The sequence below is a fragment of the Gymnodraco acuticeps genome, unplaced genomic scaffold (assembly GCF_902827175.1).
Source record: "Gymnodraco acuticeps unplaced genomic scaffold, fGymAcu1.1, whole genome shotgun sequence".
Lineage (NCBI taxonomy): Eukaryota > Metazoa > Chordata > Actinopteri > Perciformes > Bathydraconidae > Gymnodraco > Gymnodraco acuticeps.
Window position 1 is genome coordinate 425,097 of NW_022992023.1, and position 17,602 is coordinate 442,698.

At 41.9% G+C, this 17,602-nt stretch overlaps 1 long non-coding RNA gene across 1 annotated transcript in view; it reads right to left on the reverse strand.

Annotated features, from left to right (window-relative positions):
- LOC117536609 overlaps window positions 1-14,667 on the reverse strand; it is a 31,769-nt gene extending 17,102 nt beyond the window's left edge. The window contains exon 1 of the long non-coding RNA XR_004567589.1: window positions 14,582-14,667. This is a non-coding gene — a long non-coding RNA (uncharacterized LOC117536609). The remainder of the gene's footprint in view (window positions 1-14,581) is intronic.
- Between the last annotated feature and the right edge of the window lie 2,935 nt (window positions 14,668-17,602).

Sequence of the window (17,602 nt, forward strand, 5' to 3'; positions counted from 1 at the left end):
TAAAATGTCAGTTTATGTTCTTTCCCAGCTCCCACCACCCACTGATTTAAATGTGTCTCAGGCTGAGGAGAGGAACAGAGCCTCAGTTTAGTTGCAGTGCCTGCTATTGTAGCCCCAGCTCTTAAATACAGCTCCTGCACAAGATGATAGTAATTATTTTTAGTGAGTTAAGTGCCACTTAGGACTGAAGAATAGAGATTTGGCCACACCGTATCAAATGAGAAATATAATTATTTACAGCGTGACACTAAATGATGGTTTGATGTTTGTACTGAGATAATTACTGCTCTCGGGCCGGATCATGATACAGCGTCTCACTGCAGGCTGGGAAATAGAGAACCCACACACAGACACACATACATGTACATGCAGTGGTTGAATAAAAAAAGGTACATTCACTCAAGTATTGTATTTATTTTACATTTTCAACGTACTTAACTTGAGTATTTCCCTTTTGTACTTTATACTTCTACTCCCTTCCTTTTTTCTGAAAATATTGTACTTTTAACATGTAAAAAAACATGATACATATATGTGATATGATGCAGTGCTGTACTGCTACTAATCTAGCCAATGACAAAGAAACAAAAAATGGCTCCACAATGACAAACTGACATGTATTTGTTGTGATAAAAACTGAATAATAATATTCTATAATAATGTAATACTGCAAACTGAGTACTTTTTTGATGATTGAAATACATTTACATAATACTTCTGTACATGTACTACTCAATTAACATTATTAATTCAGGACTTTTACTTTTTTAAGAGCTTTAAGATCATAGTATTTTTACTTTAACTTAAGTAAATAATTGTTCACACACACACACACACACACACATGTTGATATTCTTCAGGCTGCCTGGTCACAATCACTTCTCTATGCCATGCTTATGAGAACAGTAAATGCCGTCATGGGTTGCTTCATTATGTAATTTCCACACACACAAACAAACAAACACACACACACACACAGTAGACAGGCTTCATTAGCAGGGATCAGAAAGCACACTGAGGACAGATGTTTCCAACCTTCAGTGTTTATAATATGAACTATAATCTCTGAGGAGTTTTTTGTTTGAGGAGCCACAAGACAATCACTGTTGGAATAAAAGTATGTGCTTTGAATAAATCAATGTCCACAGCCTCTATGAATACAAGATTTATCTACAATAAGTCAAATGTTTTTTTTTTTGTATTTAGAAAAAGCATTTCCAGCACACTGTTGTAACCGTATATTTATTTAGGTGGGCCAACAGATTCAAATCTGGCTTTAAGCATGATACTTTAATGCTTTATCCGGTAATTGTTTAATTCCAACCTATCTGGTGTTCTGCTTGTGTTTCATGCCAAAATGTTTTTATCTAAACTGAAAGAGAACTATTTTGATTGTAACATTACATGACATTGACCTCAATTCTGTTGTCAAAAGATATTTCCGAACCAAGATGTTATTAGAGTGAGAAGATATATATTTGTTTACATATGGTCATTTTCCCAGATTTACTATCTTTCCCTACTGGGGTAATTTGCAAGAGCTCATCAGAGATTAGACCCTTACTTTGTTTGACTATTGCTACATTTCCATTTTTCATTTTATTATGAAGGGAAAAAACTAAATGATTTCACAGTTTGTGTCATGGACGAAACAATAAACCAACTAAGCACTCCTCGTAAGACCCCCCCTACCAACACACACACACACACGCAATAACAGTTACATGGGAGTGTGCATCCCAGAGCTCTTCCAGGGACATTAGAGGAGCTGTACCCTGCTGGCTTTCCTCCTGCTCCTCTGACCTCCTGTGGAACATTCCTGAAGGACATCCTGAAGACAAACAATGGCAGAGAACAAAGATAGGCAGCAGTTCCCAAGCTCCCTTCTATCCCCACGTTCAACCTGAACAATAACACACGGATGGACCTAACACTATGCTAACACTGGACTCCAGTCTCTGCTTCCCGGTAACTGTCTTTCCAAGGTCTGCTGAGACTCTCCACTTTTAGTTAACCAAAAAAAAAAAATGCACTTATGTACTCCTTTTCCGATGGATGTGCCAAGATAAGGATTTTTATAATTTATTACACAAATAAGATTTTGTTGTATTATTAATCATTATTTGGATGGTATTTTCTTGGTCACACACACACACACACACACACACACACACACACACACACACACACACACACACACACACACACACACACACACACACACACACACACACACACACACACACACACACACACACACACACACACACACACACACTGACTGGCGCAGACGGGGGCGGGTCTTCTTCTGTAGTCCTCTGATGACGTAGTCTCGGCTCGTCTCTCGCAATATTTCTCATACAATTCTTCTTATGTTTATTGGTCATACACACGTAATAATAGCGGTAATGCAGCGTCAATAAGTGAGAGTTAAAGACGGTGTGTTTAGTGTGTAACTCCACACGTCATTCTCCTTATATTCACATACACAAAATACTATTAGCTACAGGCTACAAACAATAAATATCGTGAAACCGGAAATACAATGAAGGACTCTTTGTTTGTAGATATCTACTAAACTACAGCAAATACAGAGAGTAATGTAGGCCTGTTATACTGAGTGATATATATTTTACACACTGCTCTGCTTTCTGCACGGACCTCACAGCTGTTCTCTCTGGAAACATCGCGTTGCGATGAAAGCAGTTTCTAAAATAATATCCAGGGGATGCATGCAGAGCTGTGATTGGCTGAGATAAGTCTGGCCGTGCGTCACGACTCTTTGAAACATCTCCGTTGTCGGAAATACATCAGCGGGGGACCCGCGGAGGACCCATCAGTGTATCCTCGATTAGAGCTCCTCCAGAGAGCCTCCTCGACGCTCGATCCTCGATGTGCATTTAGAGAAATTAGATGTCCTTCAACATGGCGCGCTGAAATCCATTTCCGGGTCACTACCGGAGGACCGAGGAGTCGAGGAGGGGAAATTAGAGAAATGAGAAACATTCACTGTCGCCCACATCCGGTCCCGGGAAACACTGCTTCAGTAAATAATATCATTTAAAGTTCCGGAAAAATATATTGATTTATTTCTTACAGTTGTAAGCTGGATCATGGATGTCTGCACACCACAGTTCACTGAAAGCTCACAGCACAGCCATCTGCTTCCATTCGTCATACAAATAACAGATTTGATCTTCACTTGAAACAGTCCAACTCTCAGCTTTCTCATCACTGCACAGGGAGATTAGCCTTTGATTTGAACAGGACTCAAGAGGAATGCAATCATGCCTGAAAGGATTGTTCCTTTAGCCACACTGTCTGTGCTTTAAATCACACCTAAGTGCAACAAATTATGGCGAAGATGGGAGCTATTTTTTTTTTTCATCAACTGATCTCAACTTGTGATGGGTGTGTAGATTCCTTCTTTTTGTACCACATGGAAATACCTAAACAAGCTCTGGATGAAAAAGATTGACTGTGTGATCTGCGTCAGGGCAGAGACTAAACAGTGTATTACAGTGTACAAATGTATTCATCGCAGGGCTATTGCAGTGTGGCTTTTTTCTGGTCACTTAGTAAATAGCAGTGCAATATGTCAGAATGGTGCTGATGGTGTGAGGATTTATTATATCCCGTGTAATGTGGGGAGACAGTTGCATACTCCTGTGACCCCCATGTCTAATGTAATGATTAATATATATTATTTCAGAAGCAGTCCTTGTTATCACGTGAATTAAATGTGGACAACCTCACCCTGCCAGATCATTGAAGGCCATGAGATCCAGGACATCCAGGTAAGTAGTCCTTATGGGATGGAATTTATGGAGCAAATGTTCCTGCAGTTTTTTTGCACACTGAACATCTAGAGGCTTTTCTTAATGGTTCATTCTGTTAAAAGGGCAAGAAAGCGGAGGAATGGCACAGCAGATGTTACGCCCCTGATAAAAGGGGAGAATTATGACTAGAGTCAAAGTTAGGTTTCACTTGCCGGTACTTTACTCGAGTGAGTTAACAAATGCAACATACAAATGCAATCACGAGACTCCTTAATTTCCACAATATCATTGACAAGATAGCAACAAAAAAAAAATAGTTACTACACTCATTCTCGGCTATCACACGCACCAGCCCAAGTTGATCAAACGTAACAATAACACACTCAATATTTCACAGAACCGCTTTAAAACACTCTTTAAACATGTTATGTTATAGTTTGGCCCAATTTGCTATGTTTTTGTACTATACAAACCTGATAAAAGGGGAGAATTATGACAAGAGTCAAAGTTAGGTTTCACTTGCCGGTACTTTACTCGAGTGAGGAAAGTGCCGCGAAACCCCTCAGATATGTGGGCGGAGACAAAAACAATCGATCTCCGGCTCCCAGATTAATGCCATCTAGTCGATCACAGTTCAACAGATCACACGTCTCCAAAACGAACACAAACAAGCACACACAGAATACCTTCTCATCCTTTCCAAACATCCTACAATTCAACTACATTCATTTAATTTCAAACCTTTATTTAATCAGATTGGTCCCTTGAGATCATAGATCTCTTTTTCAAGGGAGACCTGCAGCATATAGGTTCCACATGAAACATGAAACAATAAAGGACATTATACATTATATTTACAGGATACATTTACATAGTTAGACATTTACAAGTGGCCATAGTATCAACGAGCATTTCATTTAGCCTAGCTTTAAAAACATGCAGAGGAATGAGATTGCTCAGTTTCAATTCTTGTTGAAGACTGTTCCAAGCAAGTGGAGCTGCACATAAAAGCTGTCTTACCTAAGACAGTCCTTGCTCTTGGCACATCTAACAAGACTACATCATGCGATCTCAGACAATAGCTGCTTGCAACTCTCTGTGTTATCAGAGAGCAGAGATAATACGGGAGTTTACCCAACAAAGCTTTATAAATAAACGTGTACCAATGACTGAGCCTCTTTACAATAAGTGATGGCAAACCTGCCTTGGCATACAGGGTACAGTGATGTGTAAGTGCTTTACCATTTGTGACAAATCTCAGTGCGCTGTGATAGGCGACATCTAACTTGTTCAGGCAATAGGCAGGTGCATTCATATACAACAAATCACCATAGTCCAGCACAGGTCAAAAGGTCACAGGACTTGTTTCTGAAAAAGAAACCTAGTCTAACCCTCAGCTTTTTAAGCAGGTTATTGACATGAAGTTTGAAAGAGAGACAATCATCAAGCCAGATACCTAGGTATTTATAACAGGTAATCACTTCAAGTACTTGTCCTTGCATAGTAACAATATCTAAAACAGGCTCTGCTGTCTTTTTTCACTTTTGAAAAGAGCATTACCTTGGTTTTATCAACATTTAAAAGAAGCTTAAGCTCAGAGAGCTGAGTCTGAATAATGTTAAAAACAGCCTGTAATTTAACACTAGCCTCCTGAATGGAGGGACCTGCACAGTACATCACGGTATCGTCCGCATACAAATGTAAAGTAGCTTCATCCACATTTTCACCTAAACTGTTGATATATATGGAGAATACAAGTGGACCTAAAACAGAACCTTGAGGAACACCATTAGCAATGTTTAACCACTCAGAAGACAGCCCATCAAAATGAACACATTGGGACCTTTCAGAGAGGTAGTTCACAAACCACCCACTGCATGGCTGGATATGCCGATACTGAGTAGCCTCTGCTTTAAGATGCGATGATCGACGGTATCAAACGCTTTGGAAAGGTCAATACATAGAGCTGCACAACTCTGCTTATTATCTAAAACAGGGGTTCCCAACCTTTATTGTGCCAAGGACCAGCAGATCCATTAAAAAAAAAATCGCGGACCGGTTGTCAATTTTAACTGATTTTAATATTTACTCACCACCAGCAGCAACAGAGGCTAATTGTATGTTACAGCCTGAACAAATACTAGAACAATATGCATCCAAAACATTAACAACGTTTAAAAAAGAACCGGTGTCGTTTTTTGGTTTTTCGGAAAAACGGAAAACCAAAAAAACGACGTTATTCAGTTTTTAAACCAAAACAGGAAAGCAGATAAATCAACGTTTTGGTTTTGTTTGTATGATTTACGGATAATCCAGTGAATGCTGGGAAAACAAGGAGAAGGCGCATTATGAAGGAGATGTCCGGTCGCCAGGGTGTGTGTGTGTGTGTGTGTGTGTGTGTGTGTGTGTGTGTGTGTGTGTGTCACTGGCATTTGTTTTCAGAAGATATTATGATAGTGACGTTCGTTCCGGTGCACTCCGACAGCATTTAGCTCTACATCGAGATTAAGATTAAACTATAACTTCTTTTGGGAACACCCGCATATAGGCTACCTATGGAGTTAGCCAGATGTGTGTAAATTACTGTTCATGGTCATTTGAAAACAAATGCCGGTGTCGGACACACCGAACACACAGAGCTGAGCTGAGCAGAGCACATACACTCACACACACATCATGCGCCTTGGTGACTGGACATCTCCTTCATAAAACTAATAAAAGGGGGAGTAATCGGGCAGTTCGATTTGTGTAGAGGTGTGTGTGGTTAACACGTAGCAGCCTGCAGTCAATCGCTGTTCTGATGAAGGTAAACACAGCGAAGGCGGTGCGTAAAAAGGCACATATTTACCCGCTGGTGCTGCACTTCTCAGAGGCGGAGTATACGTCCCGCTGCCTCCTGATGCTGCAGCCATTTCATGAAGTGAAGGAGGTTTTCCTTCTATAAAACAGCTGTGGGCAGCAGATACTGTGAGAGCCCCGGACATGAATTCATAGGAAAGGTCAATAAATAGAGCTGCACAACTCTGCTTATTGTCTAAAATACTCGTAATGTCATTCACCACTTTCATTGTGGCAGTGATGGTGCTATGTTGCTTTCTGAAGCCTGACTAATGTTTACACAGGATATTATTTGTACATAAAAACTCCTTTACTTGTTCACTCACTAGGCATTCGAGCACCTTCGCCAGAACTGACAATTTAGAGATTGGCCTATAGTTATTTAAAATAGTTGCCTCCCCTCCTTTTAGTAGAGGCAGGACATAAGCTGACTTCCATACTTTTGGAATTGCATTTGTGCTGAGGGAGAGGTTAAAAAGAGTATTGAGAGGAAGAGCAATCAAATCTGCAGCTATCTTTAAAAAGAAAGGCTCTAAGTTGTCCGGGCCAGCCGGTTTCTTAGAATCTAACTTGGTTAAGACTTCATGAACAACATTAACAGTAAAAGGAGTAAAACTGAAAGGGTGTTCCAGACCACATTGTTCAGAGTCACGGATTGGGGTGTTCACAGCAGCAGAGTTAGAAACAGAATCAAACATAGAACCGCAGGACACAAAATGCTCATTAAAGCAATTTAGCATAGTGGCCCTGTCCGATATAGTGCCAGATGCTGTGGTAAGGCACGGAGGTAGCTCATTACGGATCTCACCGGTGGATATCGATTTTATGGCTTTCCAAAATTTCCTAGGATTATTTAGGTTTTCTGTGGTTACTGACAGATAATACTTAGACTTAGCACTTTTGACATGTGAAGTGAAGCTATTCCTTAGCTGCCTAAAACGCAGCCACTCTACCTCTGAGCCTGAATTCCTAGCCTTTGCCCAGGCCTTGTTTCTCTCATGAAGGAGACTGGACAGTTCAGCAGAGAACCAAGGATTGTCTCGTCCCTTCACTCTAAATTTACGCAGGGGTGCATGTCTATCAATGATCTCCATAAAACCAAGATACAAATAAGACCATGCGGTTTCTACATCAGCACACATATCGATTGTTCCCCAATCAAACCCAAACAGATCATGTACAAAACCCTGCTCCACAAAATGTTTTTTGTCTCTCTTAATGATAATGCGAGGTTTACCCTTTAGGACTTTTGTGTCCCTAATTGTGGCTACAACACAGTGATCGCTCAGATCATTTGCAAATACTCCCACAGATGAGTATTTATGGGGAACATTAGTTAAAATGAGATCAATTAGGGAGGATTTATTTGGGGACTTAATGTTAGGGCGAGTAGGACTGTCAACAATCTGAGTAACATTCAAAGAGATACAAAGGTTTTTAAAATCCTCTGATACTGCAGTTAACCAGTCCCAGTTAAAATCTCCAAGTAGCACTATTTCCTTGTAGTCTAGTTGCGATAAAAGATTTGCTAGTTAAGACAAGGAGTCCTTGCCAGCTGAGGGGGGTCTGTAACAGCCCACCACCATGACCTGTTGACCCTTTGCCACTTCTATATTTAAGGCCAAAAATTCGAATTGCTTACTGATAGATTTGGAAACTAATGTGGATACACTGAACTTATTCTTAACATAAATGGCAATGCCACCACCTTTATTAGGCCGGTCGCAACGATACAAATTAAAACCATTTAAGGCAATGTCAGAGGCCAAAATAGATTTGTTTAGCCATGTTTCTGATAAAACAATGACGTCAGCGTCAGTTGAGCTCGCCCAAATGCAGACAAAATCTAGTTTACCTAACAGACTGCGCACATTCAAGTGGATGAGACCCAACCCAGACCAAGCTTTAAAATCAGCAGGAGTAGCGATCTGACTACTACTACTGGGCGGACCAGGGTTAGGTTGTACATTTCCTCAGTAATAGCAACAAAAAAAACAGGCATCTTTTCCTCTTAAAGGAAGCGTCCAAGTCCAAAGCCCTGTCGCTACCTCCTCACCGAGATTTTCCCATTGATCTCTTACCGGGAGCCCCCATTTCCAAGGGGAGACTTTACTCGATTTCGAGACCTGAGAGAGCAGCAATGGACGAATACATCTCCTCTTCACTCAAATCAGGGATGATCCATCCTTCATCTTCTCCAGCCGGAGCGGGATTTTTCTTTGTGGGAAAGAAAGACGGGTCTCTGAGACCTTGCATAGACTACAGTCCACTAAATGACATTACGGTGAATAACCGCTATCCTCTGCCACTCATGTCATCTGCTTTTGAACTGCTTCAAACTGCCAAGATATTCACCAAGCTAGATTTAAGAAATGCATATCACTTGGTTAGAATAAGAAAAGGGGATGAGTGGAAGACAGGATTCAACACTCACAGTGGTCACTATGAGTACCTAGTAATGCCTTTTGGACTATGCAATGCACCAGCTGTGTTTCAAGCTTTTGTGAATAAGGTTTTGAATATTTCAGTGTTTGTGTATCTGGATGATATTCTGATTTTCTCCCCAGACGCTAAATCTCATGTTAACCATGTCCGACAGGTTTTGCAGAAACTGCTTGAGAATCAGCTATATGTCAAGGCAGAGAAATGTGAGTTCCACACAGAAGAGGTGTCGTTCTTAGGATACATAATCTCACCTAATCATATGCAAATGGATCCTGCTAAAATAAGTGCAGTATCCCAGTGGCCCACACCAGACTCCAGGAAGAAGGTTCAGCAGTTTTTAGGGTTTGCTAACTTCTATAGGAAGTTTATTAGGAATTTCAGTTCTGTTGCTGCCCCTCTGCATGTTCTGACTTCTCCTAAGGTTCCCTTCAAGTGGACTCCCCAGGCGGACATCGCTTTCCAACGCCTCAGAGAGAGATTCACATCAGCTCCCATACTCACCATTCCAGATCCCCAGCGCCAGTTTATGGTCGAGGTTGATGCTTCCAATAAGGGAATTGGAGGAGTACTGTCTCAACAATCTGTAGAAGACAACAAGATGCATCCATGTGCTTACCTGTCGCGGAAGTTGACAACAGCAGAGCGGAATTATGACGTGGGAAACAAGGAACTGTTAGCTGTAAAAGCTGCCCTCGAGGAATGGAGACACTGGCTAGAGGGTGCAGAGCAGCCGTTTTTAGTCTGGACAGATCACAAGAATCTGGAATATATAAGAAAGGCTAAACGTCTCAACTCCCGTCAGGCCAGGTGGACACTATTCTTTAGTAGGTTCAACTTCACACTCTCTTTTCGTCCCGGGTCTCAGAATCAAAAACCTGATGCTTTGTCTCGTCTTTACGATCCAGAACCACTTGCTGTAGAGCCCAAGACCATCCTTCCACTTAACCGTGTGATCGGAGCCTTTTCCTGGCAAGTGGAGTCGGACGTTAAAAAGGCGAATGTCATGAATCCAGCACCTAGCGAGTGTCCCAACAATCTGCTGTTTGTTCCTGAGGCTCTTCACTCCAAGGTCATCCACTGGGCTCACTCATCTGTGCTTTCGTGCCATCCGGGAGTAACAAGGACAATGTTCAGGATTCAACAACGTTTCTGGTGGCCAGCCATGAGGAAGGATGTGGCGGAGTATGTAGCGGCTTGTCCGGTGTGTGCGTGTAATAAGACCTCGTCTCAAGTCAAGATGGGCTTGCTCCAGCCGCTGCCGATTCCCCAACGTCCTTGGTCACACATTTCAATGGATTTTGTGACAGGATTTCCTTTATCCAGAGGCAAGACTACGGTTCTAACAGTGGTGGATCGATTTTCAAAGATGGCTCACTTCATCCCATTGACCAAGCTTCCCTCTGCCAAAGTCACCACAGAGGTCATGATGAATCACATATTCAGGATCCATGGATTCCCTGATGACATTGTTTCCGACAGGGGTCCACAATTCATTTCCGGTTTCTGGAAGGAGTTTTGTCGACTCATAGGTGCCACCGTCAGCTTGTCATCAGGATATCACCCTCAGTCAAATGGACAGTCGGAGTGTCTGAACCAAGAACTAGAGACTACGCTACGTTTTCTCGTCTCCCGGAACCAGACCACCTGGAGTGACCACCTCACATGGGTTGAGTTTGCCCACAATACTCTTCCTACGGCAGCCACAGGTCTCTCTCCATTCCATTGTGTCAATGGTTTCCAGCCTCCGCTTTTCCCTAACAACGAGGAAGAGGTGATGGTTCCATCAGCTCATGCCATGATCAGACGTTGTCGCCGAGTTTGGGCTGGTGCTCGCAGTCTCTTCTCCGAAGTTCAGCTCGGATGAAGGCTGTTGCAGACGTCCATCGCAGGGTCGCTCCCTCCTACAGACCAGGCCAAAAGGTTTGGCTTTCCACTAAGGACTTACCACTCCATGTCGCCTCAAAGAAACTGGCTCCGAGATTTGTGGGTCTTTTTCTGGTGTCCAGAGTCATCAACCCGGTGTCTGTACGCTTGCAACTCCCCAGGAATATGAGAGTGCATCCGACGTTTCACGGCAGTAAAATTAAGCCAGTGTGTGAGAGCACACTTGTTCCCGCCTCCAAGCCCCCTCCACCGCCCCAGTTCTTTGAAGGGGGTGAGGTTTACAAGGTCTGTAAGCTACTGAAGGTCCGTAATAGGGGGAGGGGGAAGCAATTCCTGGTAGACTGGAGGGGTTACGGGCCTGAGGCTTGGAGCTGGGTAGCTGCTTCATTTATCGTAGACAAGACTCTTATCCACGACTTTTACAATCAGCCTGGGCCATCAGGAGTCGGCCCTAGGGGGGGGTACTGTTGTGCACCGACAGAAATGCTAGAGAGGTTCAGGTTCATGTTTTATGTTTGTTTTCTCACTCACCTTTTATCTCTCATTCCAGGCTTCCTGATTGTTTTCACCCTGTGCTCATCAGCGGCAGTCCCGCCCCTGATTGGTCTCACCTGTTTCTCATTATCATGTGTTTAAATTCCCCTGTCTCCCTGTGTTTCTCGTCAGTTCGTTTTTGTCGATTGCCATGGTCAGTGCTTTACTCTTGTCTCTTGCCACAGTCAGGTCTATGCTCTTTTGAGGTCTTGATAAGTTTGATCCTCACTACGTGAGCGTTTTCATTTTTGTTCTCCATTTTGTAGAGACCATTTTTTGTTGATCATTTTTTGCTGTTCATTAAAAAATAAAGTATCTTACAAATACTTTAGCTCTGTCTCCCGGGTCGTGCAATTGGGTCCTACCTCCTAAGTGTCTGAGTTTATAACACAGGCTATAAATGCACTATACAACAGTGGCGGTTCTAGACCAATTTGACTGGGGGGGGCCAGTCTGGGGCCAGTTATTTTCTGAGAGGGGCACACCAAATGCAGGACGAAAAAGACAAAGACACTATGAAGTAATTGCACATAAGAAAACAATGCAATACAGTTATTGGTATTTGTTTCAGTACATGTTACTAGCCTCAGGCCTAGGGGTACCTGGGCCAGCAGCAGACTCTACCTCTGTATATGAAAAACACACAAGGCAGAAATGTTAGCATGTTTGTAGCTCAACTGCAGGATTTAATCTGCTCATTTGGAAACATTCCACAACAAAAGCATTTATCCATGCTCATTTCCATGAGGCAACAACACCAGAGATCAATAAGGCAACAGCATCCACATAACAACGATGACATCATGGTAAAAATACAACAGAAATGTACAATAAAATCGTCACACTCAGAACTGACTGTTATCCTCACACTCAAATTCCAATACAATACACACACTTCAAAGAAACATATACAACCTATATGCATAAACACAATCTACCTCTCATAGTCATTTACATCATACCCAAGCAACACGTGTCTACATAGTACTGTTTAACCTTAGCGTTAGCTCCGCTAGCCGTTAGCTCCGCTAGCGTCACATTGCACATAACTATACATAACTGCCTTAAACAACACACTCATAACACTTATACTGGGACACTATGGTGACATTTGAAGGACTTAGAACCCACCTGTATATGACAGTGGCGAGCCGTGACTTTTATACCTAGGCCCTCTGACCCCCCTTCCCTCGAAAAAAAAGAAGAGATATTACGTCACAGCGTATACTTCAGCGTAGTATCAAAACCCGGGGTGCAAAACGCATCAATGACAGCGACCCTCTACCACACAAAACAATACAATTTATATAAACACCTATCATGACAGGCTCCCTTACTTACAGCCAAGTAACAATTGCAAATGAATTAAGTCGGCACGGCGACCCACATTGAAAATGACTTAGGCCTACCTTTGATGATCAAATCACTTAAACACAAAGTCCATCCTCCTGTCCTTTTGGATGAAGCACTTGATGGCGGGTCATGCAGCTGATCCTTTGCCACTCCAGTTTATCATTGTAACTCAATCTTGAAAATGACTCGGTTAATAATTTCGCAACGATGTCATCACTATCACTGAAGTGAGCCATCATGAACGAACTTATGCTAATTTATAAATCTATCGATCATAAATCTATCGTTTAGATTTATGATTCAAAGATAATAAAAGTAGGGTAGACATGTGGATATTATCCGGCTGAACAAAACGTGCATTTATCTAACAGGTTCGTTTTCCACAGACCTTATTTCGAGCTATTTTCCAAAATCCTATGGAGAAATCCCACTGCTTCCTGTCGAGGGAATCCGAGCGAAGCTTACTTCCGGGTTATAGGATGCGTCACTGCACCACTTGCATAGACCTCACAGCGGGCGGAACTTGTCATAAAGTCCGCGAAAATAAAGCCCGCCCATTTAGAGGGAAGATATGATTGGTCAATTGTACTGTCATTTGACATTACTCTCTCGTTGAATTACTATAGCTGGCCCTCTGTGAATGTAGAGAGGGACCAACAAGCTCTCCCGTCTTCACATAACTCGCAGAGACGGCATTTAACCCTTCACAATCTAACAGAAACTGAACAGGCAGATTCGAAGGATTTATTTCTTTGGAAATATTATTTTAAATACAATTAAATCAAGTTATTTTGGTAAAACTAATGAAAAATGTAACAACAACAACATATAAAAAAAATATTTAAAAAAAAATGTTTTTTTCTTAAAGGGATAGTGGAAATCCGCGAATTTTGGGTTTAACTTATGTATTTTTATTAAAAAGAAGCATATTAAACAATTTTTTTTTATTTCATCCGCCTAGTTTCATTTTATTTTCAATTTTACTGCGCCCTCTCAATGAAACGAAATACTTCGGGAATCGTCGGGAATCTTCGGGTGATGACGAGAGCTCAGGAAGACGGGCACAAACAATGGCGGACATTCAATAGCATTTGCATGTGAATAGCCGACCTTTATTATGGTGAATAGATGTGTTTTGTATGGCTGTAGTGCGACAGAAAAATTCTACGTGACACAACGACATTGGATTAACCTTGAGATGCGTTTTTATTCCGTTGAACACAACTTTTGATCACAAATCAAAAAAGGTAAGACGTAATTATTGTAATATTTTTGGAACCGGATGTTGTTTACTTTCTCTTTTCTGGCTGATAGCTCCAGGAATTCGAGGTCTTACAGTGATGACATTACATGTATGGAATCTGTGGAGTCTCAGCTTTAACTCGTATATCTTGTTTGTGCAGTTAAGATAGTAATAAGGGCATTTCTACCGTGTGTTGTGTGTAAAAAAGCGTTAGCATTAGTTAGCATTGTTTCGCTCAATGCTAATTCAAAGGCTTGGTATTACTCTTGTGTTTTTTCTAGCTAACAATTGTTCTTATTGTCAGTTAGCGGAGTTTCTTACCTTTAAAAGGGTATGAAACCTTAATAGTTTCATAAATGTTAAGAAGCCCTGAGACATGTGAGAGAAAAAAAACGGTGGGAGGGGTCCACTGGGGGGACCTTCGGCCTTAACTGGTTAACAATGATTAATATTTGTAAAGGCTACAGGTGATCTTAAGATGCGTGAGCTATGCTTAGGGACCTACCAGTCAAGATTATTTGTGCGTAGGGGTGCATCATCTGTCGCCTGGTCCTGGTCATCCTCGCCATTGCCCATGCCGTGAACCATCACCTCGGGCTCGGGCTCGAACAAATAAGGACGTAATGGTCCATCTTCTGGCTCAATATTGTCACCATCGTCGCTTACTGAACCGGATTCAGATTCAGTTCCTAAAACGACATTTTCGTAGGAAAGCCGAGAGGATGTTTCTGACTCGCTATCATCACTGGATACCTCGTACAATCCTTCTTCTTTGTCTGGTATATTTGCTCTTCCACGTTCATTCTGCATAGACGCCATGGTTTGTTATCGTATCGTCTTCCTGAGTTTTCGTCACTTCCGGTTAGGCTGAGAAACATTTCGTTTCTAAAAAACTTCGGGGAAGCTGCAATAAAGTGCTTCTAACATGCGTAAGGCAATTATTATATATTTTTAATCAGGTGTGATTGTTTTGGTACGTAATTATGCTTGTATATAAGTTAAAACGAAACTATTTGAGGTTCCATTTCCACTATCCCTTTAATGTTTTCAAATATTATTTTTTAGAATATCTTAGGCCCTCACAGAGGGCCTAGAGGGCCCTGACGGCTCGCCACTGGTATATGAAAAACACACGAGGCAGAAATGTTAGCTTGTTTGTAGCTCAACTGCAGGATTGAATCTGCAGGGTTCTAGATCCTCCCGAGTGGTATCGCCCTTTAGTGATCAGTCCGCCACACAGTTGCAATGTAATACAGTTTAATGACTTCTAAAGAGACATCAACAATAAAAAATATGGGGGTGACACTTTTTCAACTTAACTTATTTTTTTTAACAATGAACTGGTTTAACCCTTTACATACACATATTTATTTCAGATATAGGTATCGAATCTCCCTGCGGATGTAACTTACAGGCGAATACAGTGATGTGCTCTCACAGTACCATGGAAAAGTGAAAGTGACCAGAGAGGAGTGATGATTGGTTAACACGGGATAACATTTCAGGGTAAGCTAATCAGAGACAGAGTTGGGCGGGTCTTGCCTTATGGGGAAAATACACAGACACACAAACACTTGCTAATACACACACATACATGACAACGCCCACCACCAGCACACACACAATGGCAGATGCAAGTATCAACGAGAGCAGCAGCGCATTTACAACTTGGAGATATAACCACTTTGTTACACTGCCAAAATAGTGTAGTTGTTGTTAATGTGTACACTGCCAAAAGAGTGTAGTTGTTTTTATTTAATATTGCACTACAAGTGCACTACTTAGAACTTGATTGTTGAGGCTACAATAAAGATGCCTGTCAAAATGTCTAAACATATCTTTTGTGTTTTATTGTTCCACTACATTTCATAATGATAATTTCTACAATGATGGGGAGTTGTCTTTTCTCTTACGGTGCCACAGAACAACACAAACACTTGTATTTGTATTGTTATTATTTTTAAAGTAAAGTAACTTGTTACTAGTTACTTTTATAATTTGGTAACTAATAAAGTAACTAGTTACTTTTTTGAGAGCAGCAACTATAACTATTACGAGTTACTTTTTTAAAGTAACTTGCCCAACACTGATTATAATAGAGCCAAAAAACAAGCAGTTAATCAAAATGTAACTGTCATCAATATACAATCATTGTCATAGTTCATAGTCCAATGTTTGTGTTAGGTGTGCTTGCATGAGTTCAAGAGAAAATCGGGGGGGGGGTGGCATGTGTGTGTATGTGTGATACTGGGTGTCAGAGGTTACTAGCACATGACATCTTGTGTTCAATCAACTGCTTCCAGGAGCAGACAGAGCTTGTCAATTGGTCGCTGTAAGGTGCTACTCTTGGTTTTCACCAAGACACTTCGGACAAGCCCTTTCGGACCCTGACAGTGTCTTTATCACCCGGCCCAGTTGCCAGGAATTTATTGGTGCTGTATTATCCACGATGACGACGAGATCATTGGGGCGAAGGTTCCGTTTGGGGTTGTGCCATTTGACTCGCTGTTGCATGATTGGGAGATATTCTCTTATCCATCTCCTCCAGAAGAGATCTGCGAGGTATTGTGCCTGTCTCCATCTCCTCCGTGAGTACAAGTCCTCCTTGTGAAAGAGTCCAGGTGACATAATCGGTTTTGACTTTAGTAGAAGGAGGTGATTTGGCGTAAGGGGTTCGAGATCGTTTGGGTCACTTGAAACTGTAGTCAATGGTCTGTCATTCATGATGCTCTCAACTTCGCACAAAGCTGTCTGTAGAGTCTCATCATCCAATCTCTGTTCTTTTAGAACGGAACACAGAATCTTTGTTACAGGTCTGATAACCCTCTCCCAAACTCCATACGGCGGATTAAAAGTCCATTTTACTCCGTCCCCTGAGTAATGCATTTTGAATCTTGTGTTGATTCAGGTCTTTAAGAGCAGCTCTCAGCTCTTTCTGTGCTCCCACAAAGTTTGTGCCATTGTCTGTCCTGATGCTTGTCACTTGCCCTCTGCGACATATGAATCTGCGCAAAGCATTGATGCAGGAGTCAGTGTCCAATGAGCTCGAAACTTCCAGATGTATGGCACGACTCACAAGGCAGGTGAAGATTACTCCCCAACGTTTTACATTTGCTCTGCCTCGTTTAACCTCCAGGGGTCCAAAGAAGTCGATACCAACATGAGTAAAGGGTGGTAGATCTGGAGACACCCGATCCTCTGGGAGGTCAGCCATTTCTGCTCTCCAACTGTGGCTAGCATTCTTCAGCAGAAAACACAGGCTCTGATTATCTTTCTGGCTGTCGAGTTAGCACGAGGCAACCAGAATCTTTGATTTAGTCTTGAGAGCATGTGGCTTCTCCCCGAGTGTCCAATCTGCTGATGGATGTGGCCCAGGATCAGTTTGGATACAGTAGAGTCTCTGTGGGGTTCTTCAGATCCATTGGCATTGCTGATTTGCTTATTCGTCCTCCCACTCTTAGCATGCCTTCAACTAAGATTGGGTCCAGCTTCCTGATAGAGCTGCTTGCTCTTATTTGCCTTCCTT